We start from the raw sequence: 17,593 nt of genomic DNA, 5'->3' as shown, positions 1-17,593 counted from the left end.
ATGCCACTGATGTACCCTGAGAAGTATTTCTGTTAAAACCCCCTCCCACTACCTGCACCATGTGAAGGGCAGTTCCTGGCTGGCAGAATTTAAACTGGCGCTGAAAATCCCAGGATCCCCAGCATTGGTGAGTCCTTCTGCCGTAAGCTGTGTATAGCTAAGGAAGCGAGCAGCAGGATATCGGTATGGCCTCACACAGAGAAAAGCTCCACAAAACTTCTGCAAATCTGATTCCTAATAAAAATCAGCCAAATGTCTCAGGTACAGCAGGCAGTTTGTTCACAAGAAGGAAGCGGGCAGGACACTGGACAGGAAACTTCCAACTCAGTAACTCAGCAGAATTAATCCCTGGTTCTGCTTTAACAGCAGCGCCCTGCCTTCCAATCTTTTACACCAAGAAAGCTCATTTACAACATCACGATCTCCAAGTTTCCTTCAAGAGACAAACCATTCAGACTGGGGAATGCATGGCTGTTGACTCATTTTAAAAATGAGGGTTGGTGGTCCAGCTGTGTGGACGTACTAACATTGTGCCAATCGCAGTAGCTCAACAAGACCAATCACCGTTCCCTTTTCAGGTATAATGAGCTTGCCATCAAAGCCTGGGAACGAAGCAATGCAAAGAATAAAACATGCTATTTATTTTTCGAACATTTCTGATACTATTTCTTTTTCAATTAAATTTCTGCAATGAAGGAATTAGAAGCTTTTAAGTGTATAGTGTACCCTGACAGATTTATTCCTGGTGTTAGTAACATGAATTAAAATGTACTTAAACAAAACCATCCATTTGTATTGAATTATACTATCCTGTGGGAGATCAATTTCTTCTTCAATGATCCTGGGACAGAACTGTATTTAAGGCTGTTTATTTGAGCATATGTTTGCATATATTTGCATACATAACCTCTTATCATTCTTTCAGGTTTTAAAAGCAATGAGCAACGCAGAGTCCATTAAATGTTGTGGAATGAAAAAGTTCAGTGCTGACGTGACACTCTAGCAAGGATTGAAATTTCAGTCGATGAAACATTTGACATTAGACTGCTATGGGACTGGAATAAAGCAATAATGAATTCTCATGTACACCACAAAGTCTGATTTTATTAATGGCCTTTTTTTTATATCCCAACTCGTTATTTAACAAATAGGAAAAATATATAACTCCTTTTTCCCTGAGGTTGTGTTTCCTCCTCTGCTCGCCAATTTTTAACACCAAATGTGGCATAACCATTTCCCCAAATTAGATCACTAGCCCACTTTGTTTCCGAGCTTTTCTAACATCTCTGGATTGTTCATTTCAGATCAATTTCTGATGATAAACTAAACGACATGATGGCAAGAGAAGGATAATATTCAAGACAATTTTACAAAAGCCATCTGAAGGTTCTTGTGGCATGGCAGTACTGTGCCCAATTCCAAGCCAAAAGGTCTGGGTTCATCTCCTTCCTGCCGAACATAAGACCATAAGACTATTGGAACAGAAATTAGGCCATTCAGCCCATTGAGTCAGCTCTGCCATTCAATAGTGGCTGATAGGTTTCTCAAACCCATTCTCCCACTTTCTCTCCGTAACCCTTGATCCCCTCGATACCCAAGAACTGTCTATCTCCGTCTTAAATAGACTCAATGACCTGGCCTCCACAGAGTTCTGCGGCAATGAATTCCACAGATTCACCACTCTCTGCTTGAAGAAGTTTCTCTTTATCTCCATTCTAAAAGGTCTTCCCTTTACTCTAATCTCTTCTACCAATGGAAACATCTTCCCAACTTCCACTCTCTCCAGACCATTCAGTAATCTGTAAGTTTCAATTAGATCCCCCACCATCCTTCTAAACTCCATTGAGTATAGACCCAGAGTCCTCAAGCATTCCTCATGTGTGAAACCTTTCTTGTCTGGGATCATTCTCATGAACCCCTCTGGACCCACTCCAGGGCCAGTGTATCCTTTCTGAGATATGGGGCCTAAAACTGCACACAATACTCTAAATGTGGTCTGACCAGAGCCTTATAAAGTCTCAGAAGTATGTTCATGCTTTAATATTCTCATCCTCTTGAAATAAATGCCAACATTGCATTTGCCTTCCTAACTACTAACTCAACCTGCAAGTTTACCTTGAGAGAATCCTGGACTAGAGCACACAAGTCTCTTTGCCCTTTAGATTTCTGAATGTTCTCTCCATTTAGAAAACAGTCCATGCCTCTATTCTTCCTACCAAACTGCATGACCTCATACTTTCCCATGTTGTACTCCATCTGCCACTTCTTTGCCCACTCTCCTAACCTGTCCATATCCTTCTGCAGCCTCCCTGCCTCCTTAACGCTACCTGTCCCTCTACCTATCTTTGTATCCTCTGCAAACTTAGCCAGAATGCCCTCAGTTCCTTCATCTAGATCGGTAATGTATAAAATGAAACGTTATGGTCCCAACACTGACCCTTGCAGAACATCACTTGTCACTGGCCACCATCCTGAGAAGGACCCTTTTATCCTCACCCTCAGCTTTCTACCAGATAGCCAAGCTTCTATCCATGCTAGCACCTTATCTCTAACATCATGGACCCTTATCTTACTCAGTAGCCTCCTGTTTGGCACCTTGTCAAAGGCCTTCTTGACGTTCATGTAGATAACATCCATTGGACCTCCTCAAAGAATGCTAACAGATTTGTCAGGCAATGTCTCCCTTTGATGAAACCATGCTGACTTTGCCCTATTTTACCATGCACTTTCGAGTTTTTAGAAATCTCATCCTTCACAATGGACTCCAAATCTTACCAATAACCAAGGTCAGGCTAAATAACGAAGGTCACGCTAAATAACCAAGGTCAGGCTAAATAATCAAGGTCAGGCTAAATAACCAAGGTCAGGCTAAATAATCAAGGTCAGGCTAAATAACCAAGGTCAGGCTAAATAACCAAGGTCACGCTAATTATCATGTAATTTCCCATTTTTTGCCTTACTCCCTTTTTAAACAGGGGGGTTACATCAGTAAATTTCCAGTCCTCTGGAACCCTCCCTGATTCCAGTGATTCCTGGAAGATCACCACTAAGTATTTTGATAAAAAGTGTGATACTCGTGTATTTTGATACAATACCCCCACTATTTCTTCAGCTGCCTCCTTCAGAACACTGGGGTGTAGTCCATCTGGTCCAGGTGATTTATCCACCTTCAGACCTTTCAGTTCTTCTAGCATGTTCTCTTTGATGATGTGCCTGCATAGGTTAATTTAAAGTATCTGTAAGATGAAACCTTATACAATGCACACAGACTAGTGTAAAGGGGACTAAAATCGCTCTTTGCAAATTCTATATACAATCCCATAAAGTTTGATATCAATGACAGGAATTTGTTTTTGTTATGTGGGCAACATTGGCTAAGGAAGCATTTATTGTCCATCTCTACTTCTCAGAGAGCAGTACAGGGCCATCCACATGGTAGGTTTCGAGTTACGTTTAGATCAGATAAACCTGATGGGTATTATAACATAGAGATTATCACCATCAGGTTGATTCCAGAGTTTTAGTGAATTCAAGTTTCTCCAGCTGCCATTCGGGTCTCTGGATTACTATCCCAGTACCAACACCAGGACATTGCCACCACCAGCCCTGACTCGGGTTTGTAGACACCCTGTAATTAAACAGCAACCCATGAACTAAAAGGATCCATTAGATACTACAGGAAAAACTTACAAAGTACCATACAAGAACTGTAAAAAAAACACTACATTAGACAAACTGGCAGGAAACTTGCCATCATGATACATGAACACCAACTAGCCACCAAAAGACATGACCCACTCTCACTAGTTTCCATACAGACAAAGAAGGACACCAGTTTGACTGGAACAGCACACACATCCCAGGACAGGCGAAACAAAGACACGCACAAGAAATCTTAGAGGCATGACATTCTAACCAGAACTCCATCAATAAACACATCGATTTAGATCCTATCAATCTTCTCTTGAAAAAAAGAACCAGAAATGACATCACCCACCTTTAAGAAACCAAGACCTATAAATCGAGAGGTGAGACTGGAGACTCTCACTGATGATGTTACTTATTATGGTGACGAAACATCTGAAAACTAACCTTCAAGCACTGCGAGCAAACTTACATACTTACCATTAACCTGGGCTTCAAATCTTCTCAAACATCGCTAACACCCTATAATCACAATGACACACCTCAACCTGATGCCAAAGCGATTCTTCAGGAAGAGACCAGGAAGAACATCAGAACTCCAGGGTGGTAATTATTTTAAACAACAGAAATTTACCCATGTTTGCATAACTTTGTTCACAATCTTATCGAGTTATACAGCATCACATTAAACAACACTGAGAAGGGAAAATATTTTGAGAATTCATAACGAAATGAAGTAGCAAACAGCAACAACTTTAAAATACAAACATATGTATTCAGTAAAAAGCCGAGTGACAACCTCCTAAATCTGTCAATCACGCATTATAACAAATTACTCGTGACAATAAATAAAGCAAACAAACAAATAAAATCAAAGAAATAAAAGGCCCTAACTTGGTGTCAGCTCTGTCTCAGTCAGGAGAGATCAAGCTTTTAAGTGAAAACAGTGTGTAGTCAGAGACATGAGCACATACAAGGGACAACATCTCAGCCAGAACTGAGGGTGTGCTGTATGCTTAAAGAGGCAAAACTGAGGGAGCATGGATTGTTGGAGGGTCATTTCATAGGCAACTCCGCATTTACAGAGGACAGTAGGAAGGCGATGTTGCACAATTTGAAGGGCAGACTCACATTCAAGGAGGGAGACCATTGAGGAAGACCTGAAGATTAGAAAGGTGCACAGCACCGTTGGAGAGTCAGTACTGAGGGAGCACAGCGCTGTTAAAGAGTCAGTACTGAGGGAGCACACACTGTTAAAGAGTCAGTACTGAGGGAGCACAGCACTGTTAAAGAGTCAGCACTGAGGGAGCACACACTGTTAAAGAGTCAGTACTGAGGGAGCACACACTGTTAAAGAGTCAGTACTGATGGAGCACAGCACTGTTAAAGAGTCAGTACTGAGGGAGCACAGCACTGTTAAAGGGTCAGTACTGAGGGAGCACAGCACTGTTAAAGAGTCAGGACTGATGGAGCACAGCACTGTTAAAGAGTCAGGACTGAGGGAGCACATACTGTTAAAGAGTCAGTACTGAGGGAGCACACAATGTTAAAGAGTCAGTACTGAGGGAGCACACAATGTTAAAGAGTCAGTACTGAGGGAGCACACAATGTTAAAGAGTCAGTACTGAGGGAGCACACAATGTTAAAGAGTCAGTACTGAGGGAGCACACAATGTTAAAGAGTCAGTACTGAGGGAGCACACAATGTTAAAGAGTCAGTACTGAGGGAGCACACAATGTTAAAGAGTCAGTACTGAGGGAGCACACAATGTTAAAGAGTCAGTACTGAGGGAGCACACAATGTTAAAGAGTCAGTACTGAGGGAGCACACAATGTTAAAGAGTCAGTACTGAGGGAGCACACAATGTTAAAGAGTCAGTACTGAGGGAGCACACAATGTTAAAGAGTCAGTACTGAGGGAGCACACAATGTTAAAGAGTCAGTACTGAGGGAGCACACAATGTTAAAGAGTCAGTACTGAGGGAGCACACAATGTTAAAGAGTCAGTACTGAGGGAGCACACACTGTTCAAGAGTCAGTACTGAGGGAGCACACACTGTTCAAGAGTCAGTACTGAGGGAGCACACACTGTTCAAGAGTCAGTACTGAGGGAGCACACACTGTTCAAGAGTCAGTACTGAGGGAGCACACACTGTTAAAGAGTCAGTACTGAGGGAGCACACACTGTTAAAGAGTCAGTACTGAGGGAGCACACACTGTTAAAGAGTCAGTACTGAGGGAGCACACACTGTTAAAGAGTCAGTACTGAGGGAGCACACACTGTTAAAGAGTCAGTACTGAGGGAGCACACACTGTTAAAGAGTCAGTACTGAGGGAGCACACACTGTTAAAGAGTCAGTACTGAGGGAGCACACACTGTTAAAGAGTCAGTACTGAGGGAGCACACACTGTTAAAGAGTCAGTACTGAGGGAGCACACACTGTTAAAGAGTCAGTACTGAGGGAGCACACACTGTTAAAGAGTCAGTACTGAGGGAGCACACACTGTTAAAGAGTCAGTACTGAGGGAGCACACACTGTTAAAGAGTCAGTACTGAGGGAGCACACACTGTTAAAGAGTCAGTACTGAGGGAGCACACACTGTTAAAGAGTCAGTACTGAGGGAGCACACACTGTTAAAGAGTCAGTACTGAGGGAGCACACACATGAATTTCTGACATGCTGAGTCTTTCTATGCATTCTTCCTACTTTCCAATTTCAACTGTGATTGAATTTATTCTTGCATACCATTCTTACATCTTCAATATTCATGGAAAGTGTGCATCGCTTTCTTGATTGTAGGAATGGTGAAGATTATTGATGAAGGCAATAAGTTTCATGTTACCTGTCTGAACTTTCAGAAGGAAGTTGGTGAGGTTTCATTGATTCGAATTCTGTGCCGATTGAAGCTGATTGAAGGAAAAGCTCTGCGTCAGCGGCAAGCTAACATTGTCTGTAAACAACGCAGGAACCAACGGAAACCCATTTCTCAATGTAGTCTATTTTTCACATTTTTGTCTCCCTTTTGTATCATTTTCGTGAACCTGATGCTTCAATAATCATAGGTTCATGTCAGTTTCACCTTGTCTGCATTCGCTTTAATTACAGAACCAGACGTTTCAGGGAAATGAGGCAGAGTGAGTGAGTGAGGGATTATTGCGGCAGCACATCGCCACTAAAAAATCCCACAGTGTTATGTTTCAGTGGTTAGCACTGCTGCCTCAACAGAATCCCAAGTTCTATTCCAGCCTCGGTGGACTGTCTCTGTAGAGTTTGCACATTCTCCCCGTGACTGCGTGGGTTTCCTCCAGGTGTTTCATTTTCCTCCCACAGTCCAAAGATTGTGCAGGTCAGGTATGTTGGCCATTCTAAATTGCCCATAGTGCATTTATCAGTGTGGAAATGGTTCTGGTTGGGTCACTCTTTGGAAGGTTGGTGTGGACCTGTTGGTCCGAAGGGCCTGTTTCCATAGTGTAGGGAATCTAATCATCACAGCAGCAATAGTGCAGTTGAGTTAAAGTTCCCAAGGTATGTGTAGGTCACGTGACAGTTTCGCTGTCTGCGGCTCCAGTCGCGCAATTGGTCAGCACCTCATACTTAAAGGTGCATAAAATGCCAAGGTTGTAAGTTCAATGCTTATCGAAAGATGTTGTTACTGACATTGACCACGGATTATTTAAGTATTAGACAGAAACGCTGTTGAAAACAATGTTGAGTAAAGTAGCATTTATTTGAAAATTCCAGTTTCTGACGTGGGAAAAAGTTTTGTATTTCAGAAACATGCCAATTATTAAATAGAAATCTGCAAATATTCCCCAGTTGAATATCCATCTGTGGATAAAGAAACGGAGGTTAAGTTTCAGCTTGATGACCTTCCTCAAACCGCTGACCCAGCACTGGATCAAATCCCGGGAATGTCTGTTTGACTCGTTTCATATCATTCCACTTCCCGAGAGCTGCACAGTTCATTAAACACGTCGAAATTATTAGGTTTATCTCTTTGTGGAGTTTGAATGTTGTCAGTAAACCTGGTAAAGGATCTGGACAAGTAGTGTTGCTGTTGGGAGGAACAGGGGGTCAAACTGGAATCAGGTTGTGTCTTGACACAGGATCTTTCAAGCGGAGATCAAAGAGTATTAAATGGACTCACTCCCCTTTCGGTTGATTATGACCAAATGTTCAAGACAACAGATGGCAATGATAATGACGCTTTACATCGACAGGCCAAATCTTGCTCACTAGAGGCACCACAGTGTTACTGATCAGGAGAGCAGGGGAGATGATGATCCTTGTAGAACCCTGAGACAGTGAGAGAATTAATCCCACGCTGCTGGTCTCACTTTTCTCATAAACCATTTAGTCAGCAGACTGAGCTAACAGACTTCCATTCAATGTAGAGCTAAACCACTTAGCTCAGTGCATTTACATTATATAATATTTCATGTAGAATGAGCTGCTGTACCTTCCAACTCCACCAGATCTTCTTATATTCAATATTTTCAGTTGCATGTGCTTTGCAATTTCTTTCCTATGAATGTTAACCAATTCGAAAATATTTCCCTTTTGCATGACCGTCTAGGCAGCCCAGAATCTCTGTCGCTGTTTAATTCACTCCTTCTGTGCCAGAACACGCATTTCAAATATTCTGGAAACAGCTGCTAAATTGTATTATTTATGAAAATTCATCTATCCGAATTCAAGAACTCTCAGAATAAAGAATGCCTACTCCAAACATCTTTATCGTGCCCCGCTGGGTTTGAAGCTCTAACCTCTAGTTTCCACTCACCTAAACGAGGGACTTTCCCTCGAATTTACTCTAAACAACTTCACATCAGCTGGGTGACCTCTCTTCGGACACAACTAAATCCTTCCTGATTTCTCCCGCATTATTCTTTATCTATGCCACATTCCATTAAAACTCCTCTATTCTTTTCTAGTGGCTTTATCATCCAGTAAACCTCATTTCCATAGTTTCTAACGACATGGTATCAAGTGAACCATTGGCCGTGTAATTCCTAATGTCTTTATATTCCAAGAAACGCTGCTCGTGTCATTCATCATATCCCATTAAATTTCAATCTGAGATAGGATGCCGAGTCCAATTCAATGCATGAAAATTCACCACTACGCTATGCAATCTTATTACCGACAGAGGAAAGGTGGAAGCAATTTCATTTACAGCTGAATCAATTGGCTGCAACAGAATCGGATAAAATCCCAGTCACATACATGACTGTTGTCCTTATAGTTATTTCTTCTCTACGTGTGCGGAAGTAACACAGTGAGGGATCAATTACTATTGTCAGACATATACAAGGGGGCATATGAAATGCTGAAGTTGTGAGATCATAGCATTTTGTATTGACAAAGACCATTCAGTGTTCGAATCTCAGTCTTAGGAATTAGTTGGAGAGCGATTTTGAGCGAAAGTTGAGCAAGGACGTCTATCCCATGTCTTCATACTAATGTGTGTGGATCTTTTGTTGTTTACCTGGTTTGTGTGTATTGCCTCGTTGAGGATTTTGAAGTTGTCCCCTCAACACAAAAGTTCCGTGCTTTTGCACTGTTGTATACAAGATGCAGTACAATGACACCCAACACTGATTCGGTCAACTTATACAGATATTGACTCCTGGAAACAGCTTGTGCACTCTCCTCGGGTCTGGAAAATAACTTGCTACATTCCCGCTCTTATGGCTCTTTTCATTCCATCAGCTTCTGTTCTTCATGGAATCCGATTCAGCAGATCTTGTCACAGAGTCATTTCTTTGTATGTGTTCAGATCATGTGAGCAGAATATCACAGTCCATAACCCAGAAGTCAGACCATACTCAGGGAACCGGACTCTGCTCTTGATCATTTCATGAACACCAGGAAGAAATATCTAAGCTCTTCAAAATTTACTAACCTGTTTTTCAGAAGCAAGATAAACAGTTCCAGGTTTCTGCTTTTGTTGTCACACGGACCAAGATTGTAAATGCTGGAACTAATTGAGACTGTCCGCCCACCCACATCCATTTTCTCCCCAGGAGGTGTTAAGATGATGGAAATTTGGAAGGAGCTGGTCACAGTCAATTGGAAGGGGAACTGAGCAGGGCAGACCATGTAACAGCAAAAGCTGGAATTTCTGGGGATTTTTTTTTAGATTAGATTACAATGTGGAAACAGGCCCTTCGGCCCAACAAGTCCACACCGACCCGCCGAAGCGAAACCCACCCATACCCCTATATTTACCCCTTACCTAACACTACAGGCAATTTAGTATGGCCAATTCACCTGACCCTGCGCATCTTTGGTCTGTGGGAGGAAACCGGAGCACCCGGAGAAAACCCACGCAGACACGGGGAGAACATGCAAACTCCACACAGTCAGTCGCCTGAGGCGGGAATTGAACCCGGGTCTCTGGCGCTGTGAGGCAGCAGTGCTAACCACTGTGCCACCGTGCCGCCCCATTTTGCATCCCCATCCAGGCAGCCAGAATGACTGTCGCTGTTTAATTCTCCCCGTGTCTGCGTGGGTTTCCTCCGGGTGCTCCGGTTTCCTCCCACAGTCCAAACATGTGCAGGTTAGGTGAATTGGCTGTGTTAAATTGCCTGTAGTGTTAGGGGCATGAGTAAATGTAGCGGAATGGGTCTGGGTGGATTGCGCTTCAGCGGGTCGGTGTGGACTTGTTTGGCTGAAGGGCCTGTTTCCAAACTGTAAGTAATCTAATCGAATCTAATCCAATCTAATTCACCCCTTGTCTGCCTGCACTCGCTTTTCAAATATTCTTGAATCCGCTCCTAAAATGATTCTATTTCTGAAAATTCGTCTCCGAATTAAATCACTCTCTGAATAAAAAATGCCTACTCTAAACTTCTTTACCGTGCCCCGATGGGTTTGAATTTCTAACCTCTAGTTTCCACTCACCTAAACGAGGAATGTTCCCTCGTATTTACTCTTAACAACTTCACATTTGTCGTAGGCAAATATCACCGTTACACTGCTGTAAATCCTTTTTTCCTATGTGACAACAGTCTGTATGCAAAATAGCTTAAATATTTAATTCTTTCTCATAAATAATTCCATTCCATCCCATTGTGTTGCATTGTCTTCTTTCCACTTTACCTGTTATTGTGCCTGAACTGAAGTTGATTTGTTCCTTCTGCGTGTCTTTTACAGTCTGGATGATATGATGCATTTGCACTGATCCACCTTCTGACAGAATTTTCCACTTCACTTCGGCCCGCCCGAACTTCGGTATCTGACGCCATTCCCGTTGTCTGGGTGTTAAGCGCTTGTCTCAGATCCAACCTACACTCACCCAAAATAAATGCAAAACTCAGTCACACTATGATCACTGCAATCCAGGAGCATCTTCACTCCGAGGTCATTGATTATTCCGAGGAGAAAGTTAGGACTGGAGATCAGAGTCGGAAGTTTGGTGCTGGAAAAGCACAGCAGGTCAGTCAGCATCCGAGGAGCAGGAAAATCCACGTTTCATGCATAACCCTTCAACAGGAACAAGGCTTATGAGTCGGGATTGAGAGATAAATGGTAGCGGTGTCGGGTTGGGGGGAGATAGTTGGGAAAGCGGTAGTTGGATGAAGGTGAGGGAGAAGATGATAGTTCAGAAGGAGCAGTGATGGAATGGGTCCAGAGGGCAGTGCCAAGTTTGAGGCTTGGGACTTGGGGCAAGGGAAATGAGGAAACTGTTCAAACCCACACTTATCCTGTGAGGTGACAGAGTCCCAAGGCGGAATATACAGCGTTCCTCCTCCAGCTATTGGGTGGTTATGGTTTGGCGCTGAAGGAAGCCCAGGACCTGCACGTCTTTGATGGAGTGGGAGGGGGAGTTGAAGTGTTCTGTCGCGGGATGGTGATGTTGGTGAGTACGGTGTCCCAAAGATGTTCACTGAAATGATCTGCAAGAAGGTGTCCTGTCTCTCTGATGTAGAGGAGACCACACTGGGTTCAACGGATGCAGTAGATGACATTGGAAGTTGAACAGGTGAATTTCTAACGGATGTGGAAGGATACCTTGGGGCCTTAGACGGAGATGAGTGGAGTGGTTTGGGCGCTGCTTTTACCCTTCCTGCGGTGGCAGGGAAAGATGCCAGTAGTGGGGTGTGGGTTTATTGGGGGTTGTAGACATGATGAGGGGCTCGTGGAGGGAATGATCTTTTCAGAATGCTGATAAGGGTATGGAGGGATATATATATATGTATATATATATATATATATATACCTGATAGTGGGGTCTGCATGGAGATTGCAGAAGTGGTGGAGTCTGATGTGTTTTCTGCTGAGTTTGGTGGGGTGAAAGTTGAGGACCATGGGGTTCTGTCCTTGTTGCGGGAGGGGTGGGATTTAAGGGCGGTGGTGAATGAAGTGGAGGAGATGCACTGGAGGGCAAGGTCAACCACGTGGGAAGGAGACCAACTGGGACTTTCTGAGGTGGAATTGGTCATCCTGGGAAAAGATGTGGTGGAGGTGGAGGAATTAGGAATAAGGGATGGCGTTTTTACACAAAGTGGGGTGAGAGGAGGTGTAGTATTGGTAGCTGTGGGAGTCGGTGAGCTTGCCGTATATATCTGTAATTAATCATTCCCTTGAGATGTTGATGGACAGGCCTGGGAAGGGGAGGGAATTTGCCAAGATGATCCAGGTGAATTTGAGGTCGGGCTGTAAAGTGTTGGTAACGTTGGTGAACTGTTCAAACTCCTCGTGGGATCATGCAGTGGCGCCAATGCATTCATCAAAGTAGTGGAGGAACAGGTGGAAAGAGGTGCCAGTGTAACTGCGAAAGACGGGCAATTCCACGTATCTGACAAAGAAGCAGGCATAGCTAAGTCACATGCGGGTGCGCATGACTAACCCTTTGGCTTGGAGGAAGTGGGAGGATTGGAAGGAGAAGTTGCTAAGGTTGAGGACTAGTTCAGCCAGGTGGAGCAGGGTGTTGGTGGAAGGGTACTAGTTGGGATAGGGTGAGACGAAGAAACAGAGGGCATCGAGACTTACGTCATGGCAGATGGATGTGTACAGGGACTGGACGTCCAAGGTTAAAGATGACGCATTGTGGGCCAGGGAAACAAACGTGTTGGAGGCATGAAGTGCATAGGTGGTGTCACGAAAGTAGGTGGGGATTTCCTGGTCTGTGGAGACAGGAAGGTGTTGAGATAGGAAGAGATGAGTCGTGTCGGACAGGCGCAGTCTGAGACAACAGAACTAAGGAACGAGGTAGAAATGGGGAGTGAGGGGTTCATGTAAAATGAGGTTGGAGAATGTTGATGGGAGATTCCCCAGAGGTGATGAGATTGTGATTGTCTGGGAGATGATCGGAGGTGAGGCTGTGATCTGGGGCAGTAGAAAGAGTTGTCTGCGAGTTGGCGCCTGGCTTCAACAGTGTGCCTCACGCCGACTCACAAGCCTCATTCCTGATGAAGGGCTTACGCCTGAAACGTCCATTCTCCTGCTCCTCGGATGCTGCCTGACCTGCTTTGCTTTTCCAGCATCAGACTTTTGATTCATTCATTATTGCGGTTTCATTTCACACTCCCAGGTCTGTGCTGTCTGTTTACCTCCAGAAAGCACTGTTCTCATAACGTGCTGGAACATCCGCCAATCTCAAACATAAACAGAAATTGCTGTAAAGCCTTAGCAAGGCTGGCAGCATTTGTGCAGATGAATCACACTTAACTTTTCAGCTCCACTGGGTCCATCCCACCACAGATGCTGCCAGACGTTCTGAACTTTTCCAGCAACCACTGTTTTTGTTTGATTTTCAACATCGGTGGTTCTTTCACTTTTTTTTCTTATTTTCTACGAATATGATTTGGCTCAAGATTATGTTAAATGTTTTGAATATGACTACGATCGAATGGCCAGATTGCACCAGCCCGCCACTGCTACTTAGTTCACGTGACCAATGCCTTTCCACTTGGTCACCGTGCCCTACAGCTGCACGGCATATAAATGAACAAAATTATGGTATTCTCAGTCAGATTGGTAATCAGGAGCGAGATTATTTGAATTGTTGAAACAGTAAGATAAACTGAGAAAATACAGGATATTAAATGGAGAACCATAAGGGAAAGAGAGAACAATGAATGATAGTGTTCGAGCAAAATTAAATGTCATTGCTCAAGATTCCGAAAATGCTATCATTCACAAACATACCACAATTTGGAATGTATCTTTTAGGACAAGCAATGCAAGCGGATTGCAAAATCTTAGTCTGAAACTCTTGCTGCAAATGCTTTAGTTTTAATGAATGCATACATGGACTTCAGTGCTGTAATGATCTCCTAAGCTGTCGAAGGATACGTGGAGAAAGTTCACTGATTCATCGCAGTAATGGCAGGACTGTCCTCTGGAAGCATATAAGTACAATTATTCAATGCTCCATGGAGTTTCGATTAAGAGGTGAAGGGAATGTCTCCATGCACAAATTAATAATTCAGTAGAACTCAATACAGAGGCACATGAAGTGATGAACAAAGTGGGCTAGAACACGGACATACAATACAATAGCTACAACAATTACTATGTGGAAAGTGTTGATTTCAGATCCACGGTGGCATTTCGTAATTATATTTACTGCCCAGAATCAGTCTGCACTGGAAAGACTAGAGCCCGACTGTGATGTATTTGAATTTCAGTTACCGTTAGAAATAGCTGAGACTCACTCAGGACATGGAGATTTAGAGAAATTATATTTAAAAAGCAAAGAGTTCATCACGTAATTGTGAAATCTTTAGGTCAGCCTCAGAGCACTGTGTGTAATCCTTGTCCTCATTCTCTCAGAGCACTGTGTGTAATCCTTGTCCTCATTCTCCACCAAAGACATGTGAAGAGGTTAGAAAAGACACAGATGCTGCTTACTGAATATCAGGATATTCGGAAGCCCAGGGACGGGGTTTTCCGAGACATAAAGACATCAGAAAGAATAGAAATGGTTTCATCGGCGTGAAGGAGTTTATTCACGAGATGTGGAAATGCTGGACCAGAAACACTCAAGTTTAAAAGTAAACAAAAGAGATTTTCACATAATGCGACTTTTAAAGTGACTAAATCGGGGAAATTCCCTCTTTTGAGTGAATCAAAAACTTTAGTTCGAGCTTCAAAAGTATTAGTGAATGATTAAGAAAAGATTGGATGAGAGTTTCTTCCACTCAATAAAGCTACTGGAATCCTGAATGACTTTCCAGAAATAAAACGTAGATTTCCGATTTCGAAGTGTTTTAAAAGACGCACGAGCAAAAATACAAGGAAGGAATTTACTATTGAAAGAAAGAAAACGTGTGGGTGTGGATTAATTTCGAATTTGGTTGTTTTCAGACACAAAGGCATTTCATGAACACGTACAGCTGAATAAGACTGAGTATAAAAAGTTCATGGATTTGAAAGGTGTAGCGTATTATTCAAGGTGAAGCATTCTAAATGGGGCTGATGTCCTAAAATAACTGCCGGCAGAAGTTGCATCCTAATGACTAGCAATTGAATCGTCACTTGTAGACGCAACACTTACTTTAAAAATTTGACCACATTCTCATGATATTATGTGTATTTCACGCTTTCTTATCTCCACCACCAAGTAGACCCTGTCTTTTTTGCATTTTTAACCCTCTGTACTTCTCTGCAGCACACCATTTCAGCTGAAAGATGCTCAGACTAAAATTGAAAACAATATTTCGACGGTCCTATGCGATCAGTCTTTTTTTATTATTACAATGACCATTGCGAGTTTGTAACAAACTGCATAACATGAAACCAGCTCAACATCGATTTTCCTGGAATTTAACACAGTGCACATGGGAAACGTCATCCATCTACTAAAAAATCACCTTCGGCTCTCTCTCCACACATGTCTCTTCACGTTTTAAATATTTGCAGTATGTTTGTTGATCAAGGTGTCATTATCCAGAAAAGGTCGTTTCTCACTCCACAAAAGCTGGCACTTTTCCATAAACTTGACTTTGCTCAATATCACCTTCCATCCGTACCTCTTAACACGACGACAAATCGAAGCTGCTCCATGTGAGGCTCAAACTTAAAACTTCGGCAGAGCACAGCCCACTATACTGGCACAGAGATACCATGCACTGGTCACCTGCAGCACTGAAGCGACACATTAATGCTTACCTCCACATTCGTGGCTGCACCTTAACGGTAAGGAACCGAGGTTCTCTGATTCCGTAGCTGGTAACTGGCATTATGCGATCGGTTCTCTGATTCCGTAGCTGGTAACTGGCATTATGCGATCATCTTCACCAGTGGTTCTAACCCTGTTTGAGGAATGTGGTGAGCTACTCATTGCAAAGATGGGTAGTTTGGTGAAATATACAAATTCAACATTTGCATTCCCTGACCCATGAGCCTTTTTTTTTGTTTTTCATCGGTAGAAATGTTAAAATCGTCATCTTGAACAGACTCAATGACAGATCTCCATTGTGTCTCTGGCATCAAATTCCAAAGTGTAAATCCCTCTCAATTCTTCCATCGCAGTCTGCTGTTTGGGAAGTGTTCATGTTATGGGAAATGCACTTCCCCGTGTGTCAATTGCTGCTCCCAGCATGCGCTTTGGCACTGCACTCATTTTCCTTCTGACACTTGCTCACTGTGTTGCTGTGATCATACAGTGACTTGGTGTTGCATGGCCTAGGAAAATGATACAGATCAAGGTTTTTGCATTGTTGAATTCAATTTTCAGTTGAGCCTTATTTACGATTTTGAAATTGTCTGTCCTGTACACAAGGGCGTGTCAAAACATCTGAGCAGAAGAAAGGTGTTCCGAATAATGACATTGAGCACTATGCACTCTCCTCCAGTTTGGAAAACAATTCCTCACACACAACTTTACATCTCCTGCTGTCACCGGCTCTCCACTCCATTGACTTCAAATCTTCTCAGAATTCAACAGATCTTGTTGCATCGTCATTTCTTCATTCTTGCTCTGATCACTGTGAGCAGAGTGTCACAGTGGGAGTGCGCTTGCCCCACAACCCAGAGGTCGGACCATACTCTTGGAACCATACTCTGCTATTTATCATTTCACCAGTACCAAGGAGAAATATCTCTGGTGTGCATAATGTACGCAATTCGCTTGTTCATAAGATCAGAGGGCTCATCCCACGCCTGACGAGGTGGCCGAGAGGTTAAGGCGATGGACTGCTAATCCATTGTTCATTTCTTCATTCTTGCTCTGATCACTGTGAGCAGAGTGTCACAGTCTGAGTGCGCTTGTCCCACACCCAGAGGTCAGACGATACTCTTGGAACCATACTGTGCTATTTATTATTTCACCAATACCAAGGAGAAATATCTCTGGTGTGCATAATGTACGCAATTCGCTTGTTCATAAGATCAGAGGGCTCATCCTACGCCTGACGAGGTGGCCGAGAGGTTATGGCGATGGACTGCTAATCCATTGTCCTCTGCACGCGTGGGTTCGAATCCCACTCTCGTCGCTGTTCCAGACGTTTTTCAATGTTGCTATTTTTGGATGATCACAGCTGTCGTTTTGAAATTGGAACTCCAACAGTGTATTTATATGCATCGACGTTATTATAAAGTCTCAAAGAATAATTTGAGCCTGTTGCCTAAACTGCATTGAAATGTAGATTGAATTGGAATAATTAAAATGAACGTCTGAAAGAGATCCAGGAAAACCAAATAGCGAGAGATGCGAAGTGCATGTTTATGCATGGGATTCTTAATACGTGTTTTGTCAGATGAAATCTGTAGCAGGTTGGGTAGAAGTGATTCACCTTGGCGAAATGAGCACAGAGACACAGCACAATACAATGGAGATATTTCAAAAGGGGCAGGGGCTGGTTGTAGGAGTACCGATAACTGCTGTAAATGCACAGTAGAGAATTACCGATGTGGGTGCCGTGCATGGGCACGGACAGACGTACACATTGGTCTCATCCTTTCCCCTTGCTCTAACCATTGGTGAAGGCTGGACAT

The 17,593-nt window shown here is 43.2% G+C and overlaps 1 non-coding gene across 1 annotated transcript; it reads left to right on the top strand.

Moving 5' to 3' along the window:
* Positions 1 to 17,009: 17,009 nt before the first annotated feature.
* trnas-gcu lies at positions 17,010 to 17,091 on the top strand. Its single transcript has one exon. It is a non-coding gene; the product is annotated as a tRNA-Ser (tRNA).
* Positions 17,092 to 17,593: the final 502 nt, after the last annotated feature.

Source organism: Chiloscyllium plagiosum, unplaced genomic scaffold (genome assembly GCF_004010195.1).
Source record: "Chiloscyllium plagiosum isolate BGI_BamShark_2017 unplaced genomic scaffold, ASM401019v2 scaf_14867, whole genome shotgun sequence".
Taxonomy (NCBI): Eukaryota; Metazoa; Chordata; class Chondrichthyes; order Orectolobiformes; family Hemiscylliidae; genus Chiloscyllium; species Chiloscyllium plagiosum.
Note: the sequence above shows the minus strand (reverse complement) of the source record. Positions and strands in the feature narration are given on the sequence as shown.